Here is a 9,159-nt window from a genome sequence, read left to right on the forward strand (position 1 = left end):
GGTGAAAACTGGACCTAGAGGGCAGGTCTCTGTGGGACCTTCAGTCACACAGACTGAAGGAGGGAGTCAGGACGAGAAACACAACTGTCGCGTCTTGACAGGTTTATGAGGAATCTAGAAAAATGGCAGAGATGCCCGTACTTGCGAAGCAGAAATAGACGCACGGACTCTGAGCAGGGAAGGAGGGGGTGGGACGAGTTGGGAAATTGAGATTGGCACGTATACACAGTTGAGGCATGCCTGCTAAGTCGCTGCAGTCGTATCTGACTCTGTGTGACTCCACGGACTGTAGCCCGCCAGGCTCCTCTGTCCGTGGGATTCTCCCAGGCAAGAATACTGGAGTGGGTTGCCATGCCCTCCTCCAGGGCATGTTCCTGACACAGAGATCAAGCTTGTGTCTCTTAACTTCTCCTGCGTTGGCAGGCAGATTTTTTACCACTAGCGCCACCCGGGAAGCCCATCTTGATACTGATACTATGTAGCTAACAGATCCTTATACATGTTTACATATACAATAAATCGAGAGTATGCGTATTGATACTATGTGTATAGTAGATAATGAGTCAGAACCTGCTTTACAGCACAGGGGACTCTACTCAGGGCTCTGTGATAACCTAAATGGGAAGGAAATCCAATAACGAGGGGATACACGCATACTTATGCTGAAGCTCCAATCCTTTGGCCACCTGATGTGAAGTGCTGACTCGTTTGAAAAGACCCTGATGCTGGGAAAGATCGAAGGCGGGAGGAGAAGGGGACGACAGAGGATGAGATGGCTGCATGGCATCACCAACTCGATGGACGTGCGTTTGAGCAAACTCCGGGAGTTGGTGATGGACAGGGAGGCCTGGCGTGCTGCGGTCCATGGGGTCGCAAACATGACAACGACTGAACTGAACTGAGATAAGGGTACCAAGCTGGTACCGGATGTGAGTAGACTTGGGGAACCTTCTGGTCCAGTTCCTGGGAAGATGACCCTCTCCACATCTGTGATGAAAATGGTTGCTGAGGTGGGTTCAGTGGTAAAGAACCCTCCCACCAGTGCAGCAGACAGGGGTTTGATACCCCATCGGGGAAAAAAAATTCCACGTTCCATGGAGCAACTGAGCCCGTGCGTCACAGCTGCTGAAACCTGGGGGCCCTGGAGCCCACGCTGCGCAAGAGAAGCCACTGCAGTGAGAATCTTGTGTCCCACAGCTACGGAAAACAACCGCATGGTCAAAACATCAAAAAAAAGAAAAGGTCAGTGAGAACAGGCCACCTGGTCCCTGACCTGAGAAGATGTGGTGAAGCGTTTGGTCCAACTCTAAGAAGACGACCTTCTCCACGCGAGTGATGGGCGGGGGTGTGGAGACCAGAGGACCCGCCTATCCCAGTTCCTCCTCGTGGCAGGCGTGGCAAGGGGAGGGAATCGAGGAGAAGAAAACAGGAACCCAGCTGACGGCGTCTGGTCGTGCCGTCCACGGGCCATCACTGTCGGGTGAGAAAGAGAGGCGTCGGGGCGGTCAGACGTGGAAGCCTGGCAGGAGAGCGATGGGGAACGCAGGTTGGCAGACCGGAGCGTGGGGCGTGTGTGTCGGAGGGGAGGGGTGTAACCCGGTCCCCCCTGACCCCCGGGGTCCTTGAAAGTGCCACTTCTCTGCTTCTGTTGCTGCCGTTGACGGTGGGTGCTCCAGGTGGGTCAGAACAAACGTGCTACTCTATCTGCTAAGTTACTTGAGTCGTGTGTCCGACTCTGCGACCCCGTGGACTGTAGCTCCCTCCCAAGCTTCTCCAGGATTCTCCAGGGGATTCTCTGGAGTGGGTGGCCATGCCATCCTCCAGGGCATCTTCCTGACCCAGGCGTCAACCTGGGTCTCCTGCACGGGCAGGCGGAGTCTGTAATGTTTGCACCGCCTGGGAAGCCTTTCGGATGCAGGGCGCCCAGGCAGACAGGGTGATGGATGAGGGGTGGCGTGTGGGCGCAGCGTTCTCAGGTCCGAATGCGCCCCCGGGGACTTGGCCAGGTTGGGGTGAAAGATTTCGGAGTTCCCCGGGCCAGCCCGTGCCTGTCGGGATTGGAACGAGACTTGGGTTTGCGAGCTGTGTGTGCTGCAGTGATGGGGGCCCGTCGCGGTTACGGGTGCTGCCTGGGATGCTGGCATGGCGTTTTGTGTGGCTCAGTTTGTAAAGAACCTGCCTGCAATGCAGGAGACCCTGGTTCAAGTCCTGGGTCGGGACGATCCGCTGGAGAAGGGATAGGCTACCCACTCCAGTATTCTGGCCTGGAGAATCCCATGGGCTGTATATGTATAGTCCACGGGGTCGCAGAGTCAGACACGACTGAGCGACTTTCACTCACGCTCTCCCTGGCTCGCCCAAAAGCAGGGTGAGCTCCACGCGCAAGGTCGTGCAAGGGTCCCCCTTGGACTGGCCTCCCGGTTACCCAGCCCCCTCCAGGGCGTGTCCTGAATCTGAAAGACGGTGTCGGGCCCTCCTACAGGGTTGTAAAACTGAAATCTTTAAATGGGGAAAGAAAGCGCGGCCTGGTGGTTACCAAAACAAGAAGAGAAAGCGGGCATAAAAAAGCAAGGGGTGACTCGATTCCATGTACAGGAAGCAAAAGCCGCACAGGCGAGTCCACGGAGGCAGAAAGTGGGTTCGTGCTTGGGGGGGCTGGGGGACCAGAAGTGGAGGCTGTCGGCTCAGGGGGACAGGTCTCCCTTGGGGAGACGGGAAGGTTCTGCAGCCAGGCTTTGTGGATGTGCTGAGTGTCTCTGAGTTGTACAAGGGGGCTTCCCTGGTGGCTCAGTGGTAAAGAATCCTTCTGCCGACGGAGGAGACACGGGTTCCCTCCCCGGTTCCGGAAGATCCCCTGGAGAAGGAAGTGGCAACCCATTCCAGTGTTCTTGCCCGGAGAATCCCCATGGACCAAGGAGCCTGTCGGGCTACAGTCCACAGGGTTGCAGAGAGTTGGACACGACTTAGCGACTGAGCGCAGAGGGTTGCACCCCGTGTGAATTTAGCCTGAATTTTTTTTTTTTTAAAAAAAGGGCAAAATTAAGTGAAACAGCGATGAGATTTCTGTGGATTTCAGTCTTCTGACCACTTCTGTGAGGCTCCTGGAAGTGCCTCGTAAGATGGAAGTGACAATTAAATCAGGGATTGGCTGAATAAGATACATCATGTTGTTATTCAGTCGCTTAGTCATGTCTGACTCTTTCCGACCCCATGGACTGCAGCATGCCAGGCCTCTCTGTCCATCACCAACTCCCGCAGCTTGCTGAAACTCATGTCCACTGAGTCGGTGAGGCCATCCAACCATCTCATCCTCTCTTGCCCCCTTCCCCCTCTGCCTTCAATCTTTCCCAGCATCAGGGTCTTTTCCAATGAGTCAGTTCTTCGCATCAGGTGGCCAAAGGATTGGAGCTCCAGCTTCAGCATCAGTCCGTCCAGTGAACAGTCAGGACTGATTTCCTTTAGGATGGACTGGTTGGATCTCCTTGCAGTCCAAGGGACTCTCAAGAGCCTTTTCCAGTGCTACGATACATCACGCCCATTGCAGAGTCTCCTTTGGAGATTTTCTCACAGTCCTTGACCAAGAGCCGGGGTCTCCGACGAACTGATGATTTAAAGCGAGCAACTTTTGGGGATGGGTTTCTGTGTCCCTTTGTGGTATATGAGAACTCTTTTTTCGGTCAAGGTTACAGCAGTTTCTGGTTTTTGCTCCATCACGATGAGCAGGAAGCCGGCGGGAGTTCAGCGCACAAGTTAGTGGGGAAGTTGGGGTGAAGGGTGTTGATGAGTCTGGTGGGTTGGGGGGCACTTTGCTACCCCCTCTGCATGTCTACCCCGCACCACCACCCGGAGGCCGGCACGACGGTATGCCCCGTGGAGGAGAAAGCTGGACTCAGGGAGCTTGGTAAGACAGGTGCTGCCCTCACCGAGGAGGTGGGGAGACGGGTCAGGCTGCGGTTCCTCCCCCACCCCGCCCTGCACCCACGGCCTATCCCCCTCGTCTCCCGTTAAGCAAAGCTCAGACCGCAGACATTTCGCAAATTGCAGATGTGAAAATCCAGGCAAGGCCCCAAGAGCCGTGGGGGTGTGTGGATTGAGGAAGGTCCTCTCGGAGAGGTTCCGGGGTGCCGTGGGCAGGCAAGCACACCCCCTCCCCGCTGCAGGAAGCAGCCTCCCCCACAGGTGGGGATCAGACAGCAGGCCCCCGAGAAAGACAAAGTCTGCATGGGGCAGGGTCTCGGGGGGACGGTCCCTGGAGCAGTGGAACAGGAGATGACAGTCAGATGGGAAAGTTGGAACCGGTCTGGTGGGTTGTTTGGTTTTGGTTCCCCTCTGTGATGGCAAGTGAGGTTCCCTGAGGGGACGAGGTTGAACGTGGGTGGGCAGGAATCTGAGGCTGGGTGCTTGTCCCCGGGTGTGCTGACGGACAGGTGTCCCTGTCCTTAAGGAGGGAGGGTGTTTGTGGTCCTCCATGCTTGGCATCCGGCCAGGAGGACCTGGTGAAAATGCAGACCGTCTGAGTGAGTCTGAGAAGAGAAGGCGGAAGAGGATTAAATGTAGGAGGACCAGAGTGAGGAACGGAAGATGGAAGGAGACAGGAACGATGCAGGGATGCAGGAAGGGGAGAGAGAAGGGAGAGATGGAGGGAAACAGGCGAGGAGGAAAAACAAAAAACCTTGTCATTTGTCACGGCAACCGCCAGGAAAGGAACTCCCCAAGAGACAGAAGCCAGCTTGAGACCGGTAGACTCCATAAACCCAAGGACATGATGGAAAATACGACCGTGCCCAGTAAAATGGAGACAGAGAGGGGGAGCCCTTGGGGAAAAGATACAGAGGTCAAAGGATGGGATTCCTGGGAGCACAAAAAGGTGAGGAGGGGGTCTGCAAGAACTCGGCTCGAGACAAATGGAGATTTGCAAAGGATGGGATTCCCGGGAGCCCAAAAAGGTGAGGAGGGAGTCTGCAAGAACTCAGCTCGAGACAAATGGAGATTTGCACTGTAGACGAATGGAAAGGCACATTACAAGTGAGAGCAATACTGGAAAGGAATCAGCACGACCCAAAGCAGCCAGGTATGATTCCTGGTGGCCCCGTGGACCGGAGCCCTGCCAGACTCCTCTGGGGTGGGTTGCCGCGCCCTCCTGCAGGGGGATCTTCGCGGCCCAGGAATCGAAATTGAGTCTTCTGCGTTGGCAGGCGGGTTGTTCACCACCTGAGCCACCAGCAAAGCACAGCCTAAAACCACTGCTGGGGAAACAGTGGGCACATCCACAGCTGCCACCCCAAACCCAGCTGGGCGATGAGGTGTTTTCCAGAGTGTGGCTTTGTGGGGGATAGAGGACGGTACCTTGGTAGTTTTTTTTGTTTTTTTTTTTTTACTTTAGTTTTTAAATTTTTATATTTTTGCCCAAATTGTGTGGCATGTGAGATCTTAGTTCCCCAACCAGCGACGGAACCCGAGCCCGCTGTGTGGGAAGCTCGCCGTCTTAACCCCTGGACTACGAGGGAAGTCCCTAAATTTTTTTGTTTAATGTTAGTCGAGTTTATTTGCTTAGGGCGTGTGTAGGTTTGTAGAAACATGAGGTTCGGAAAGTGTTGGGAATTCCTGCATACCCACTTCCTCCTACACTTAGTTCCCCAATGATGGACACGAAGCATCAGTCTGGACCGTCTCTTACAATTGATGGAGCAAGTTTGACGCAATATTCTTGACTCAAAGTCATAATTTGCATTAGGGGTCACTGTTGCTGTTGTCCAGTAGTTTGGCCACCAGATGGGAAGACCTGACTCATTGGAAAAGACTGATGCTGGGAAAGATTGAGGGCAGGAGGAGAAGGGGACGATAGAGGGTGAGATGGTTGGATGGCAGCACCGACTCGATGGACATGAGTTTGAGTAAACTCTGGGAGTTGGTGATGGACAGGGAGGCCTGGCGTGCTGCAGTGCATGGGGTCGCAAAGAGTCGGACACGACTGACCGACTGAGCTGAATTGGGCTTGCTGCTGGGTCTTCTGTGGGTTTGGACAAATGTGTAATGGCAGGTATCCATCATTAGAGCAGAATATTTCCACTGCCCTAAAATCTCCTGTCCTCCACCCACCTGTTCATCCCTCCTGTTCTCACAACCCCTGACAAGCACTGATGCTTTCTCTCTCTCCATTGCTGTTGTTCAGTCGCTCAGTCATGTCCGACTCTTTGGGACCCCATGGACTGCAGCACGCCAGGCCTCCCTGTCCTTCACCAACTCCCGGAGTTTACCCAAACCCATGTCCATGGAGTCGGTGATGCCATCCAACCATCTCATCCTCTGTCATCCCCTTCTCCTCCCGCCTTCAATCTTTCCCAGCATCAGGGTCTTTTCCAACGAGTCAGTTCTTCCCATCAGGTGGCCAAAGTATCGGAGCTTCAGCTTCAGTCCTTCCAATAAATATTCAGGATTGATTTCCTTCAGGATGGACTGGTTGGATCTCCTTGCAGTGCAACGGACTCTCAAGAGTCTTCTCTAGCACCACAGTTTGAAAGCATCATCAATCCTTTTCCACTCTGCTATAGTTTTACCTTTTCCAGAAAGTGATAGAACTGGAATCATGCACTCTGTGTGCATGCTAAGTCGCTCAGTCATGTCCGACTCTTTGGGACCCCGAGGGCTGTAGCCCGCCAGACTCCTCCGTCCATGGGATTCTCCGGGCAAGAATACTGGAGTGGGTGGCCATTCCCTCCTCCAGGGGATCTTCCCAACCCAGGGATCAAACCAGAATCTCTTAAGTCTCCTGTGTTGGCAGGCAGATTCTTTACCATTAGCGCCACTTGGGAAGCCCATGCACTTTGAACTCTTTTTCAAATTGTCTTTTTAGTTAATTAATTTATTTTTTAGCTGTACTGTGTACCATGGGGGATCTTAGTACACCGACCAGGGATTGAAACTGTGGCCCCCTGCGTTGGGAGGACAGAGTCTTAACCACTATAAGCAAGTGACCCAAGCTGCTGGCCAGGTCAGCATGCCGATGCTGACCATCACCCTGGAGAGAGTCCTGTGTTGTTGGTTTTTTTCCCCCATCTCCCTGGGGAAACATCACTGGTGTCCACATCAAGACTCCCACGCAGGCTGGTTTTTCTCATCTGCAGCGCTTCTGCGTTGTCTGGGCAGCCCTGGAAGTCTCCTGGCGACGGTGGTCCTCCTCTCTATGGTGCTTGACTCCGCATGGCTCCTCACCCAGGAGCAGCAGGGTGAGTATGTGAATGTGCCTGACCTCTTTCTGCTTCCCCCCATTCCCCTGACCCCAGCTTCTGGGATGCATTCCTATCACTTCAGTTCAGTTGCTCAGTCACATCCGACTCTTTGCGACCCTGTGGACTGCAGCACGCCAGGCCTGCCTGTCCATCACCAACTCGTAGAGCTTGCTCAGACTCATGTCCATCGAGTCGGTGATGCCATCCAACCATCTCATCCTCTGTCGTCCCCTTCTCCTCACACCTTCTGTCTTTCCCACATCAGGGTCCTTTCCAATGAGTCTATTCTGTGCATCAGGTGGCTAAAGGATTGGAGCTTCAGCTTCAGCATCAGTCCTTCCAATGAATGTTCAGGACTGATCTCCTTTAGAATGGACTGGTTGGCTCTCCTTGCAGTTCAAGGGACTCTAAGAGTCTTCTGCAACACCTCCGTTCAAAAACATCAGTTCTTCGGCGGTCAGCTTTCTTTATACTCCAGCTCTCACATCCATACATGACTCCTGGAAAAACCGTAGCTTTAACTAGACAGACCTTTGTTGGCGAGCCTATCGGCATAGCCACGCCTGATGGTGCCTGACTCTCTGCCTGTGACGAGATGGGATTAACTATCCTCTGCTCCTTGCTCGGTTGATATTCATTTATTTTCACAGTAGACGTCTCCACTGGGCCCGCCCTGGTGGCTCAGTGGTAAAGAATCCGCCTGCAGTGCAGGAGACATGGGTTCCATCCTTGGGTCAGGAAGGAGGGCATGGCAACCCACTCCAGTCTTCTTGCCTGGAGAATCCCACGGACAGAGGAGCCTGGCGGGCTACAGTCCAGAGGGTCACAAAGACTCAGACGTGGCTTAGTGACTGTATAACAACAGAGGCATCTCCGCTTGGAGAAAGGGGCAGGAGGGAGAGACGGGACAGAGGGTAGGGGACACAGAGGATTTGACAGGGGTGGTTGGCAGTGATCCCTAACGCTGATCTTTCCTTGCAAGACCTGAGGCGAATTGCTTGAGTGGGCATGGAGTTGGGAAAAGGGGCGTTTCTTGATTCCTGAGGTCACGTCTTGCAGATCTTCCAACCGTGAAGCCAAATGCCAGCCTAAATGTGAAGTTTGACCCACAGACGACGAAGCTGACTTGGGACTGCAGGGAAAACGCTAGCTCTGGGGAATGTGTGCTGATTCACAAGGAGAAGGGGCCGATTAAGAAAAGGTAAGGTGGTTTGGGCACGCGTTTGAGCAAACTCCGGGAGATGGTGCAGGACAAGGGAAGCCCGGCGTGGCTGCAGTCCACGGGGTCACAAAGAGTTGGGCGTGACTGAGCCACTGAGCAGCAACGACAAGGTAGATTGCACAGGCCCCGTTGCGATCCTTTATCGAGCTCTCATCAAGCATGAGACAAAACACAAGAGTGACCTGGGGATACGTCTAGGAAGTCATGGTGCGTGGTGCACCGGGGAAGTGACCCTCCTGTCCGGGATGTGTTCAGTAGGCTGACTCCCTGGGGGGGCCACGTTCTTTTCGCTCAATTGGCTCACGTGCTAGACTTGATCCTGAGCAAGAAAGAAACATTCGCTCGGCCTGTTACATGGAGCCAAACTAAACGGACTGACTTGGATACAGTGTAACCATGACACTGCTGAGACAATGATGCCTGTGGCATAAGACAAGAAAAGTCAGTCCCCTAGAAGAGGGTGTGGGGACTTCCCTGCTGGCTCAGACTTTGAGCTTCTGGCAGACGGGGGTTGTGGGTTCAGTCCCTGTCCCACGGGCTGCGTGGCGTGGCCAAAAACACAAGGTTGGGGGGAGTGTGAGGTTCCAAAAAATGGAAAGCGATGAGGGTGTAAAGAACAGTCCAAGCTGCATCCCTTGGGAGTTTGTGAGACCTAGAGGCTCCAGACTTCAACTGGGAATCATGTAACCAGACTGTACATTTTCACAA

The 9,159-nt window shown here is 53.9% G+C and overlaps 1 long non-coding RNA gene across 2 annotated transcripts; it reads left to right on the top strand.

The window, feature by feature from the left end:
* Positions 1–870: 870 nt before the first annotated feature.
* On the top strand, positions 871–9,151 carry LOC132344221 (uncharacterized). 2 transcript variants are annotated; one of them, XR_009493391.1, is made up of 3 exons: positions 871–1,546; positions 7,125–7,226; positions 8,289–9,151. It is a non-coding gene; the product is annotated as an uncharacterized lncRNA (long non-coding RNA). The 2 variants fall into 2 exon arrangements; XR_009493392.1 differs by lacking the exon at positions 871–1,546 and adding an exon at positions 1,560–1,676.
* The last annotated feature ends 8 nt before the right edge of the window (positions 9,152–9,159 follow it).

The sequence above is a fragment of the Bos taurus genome, chromosome 29 (genome assembly GCF_002263795.3).
Source record: "Bos taurus isolate L1 Dominette 01449 registration number 42190680 breed Hereford chromosome 29, ARS-UCD2.0, whole genome shotgun sequence".
Classification (NCBI taxonomy): Eukaryota; Metazoa; Chordata; class Mammalia; order Artiodactyla; family Bovidae; genus Bos; species Bos taurus.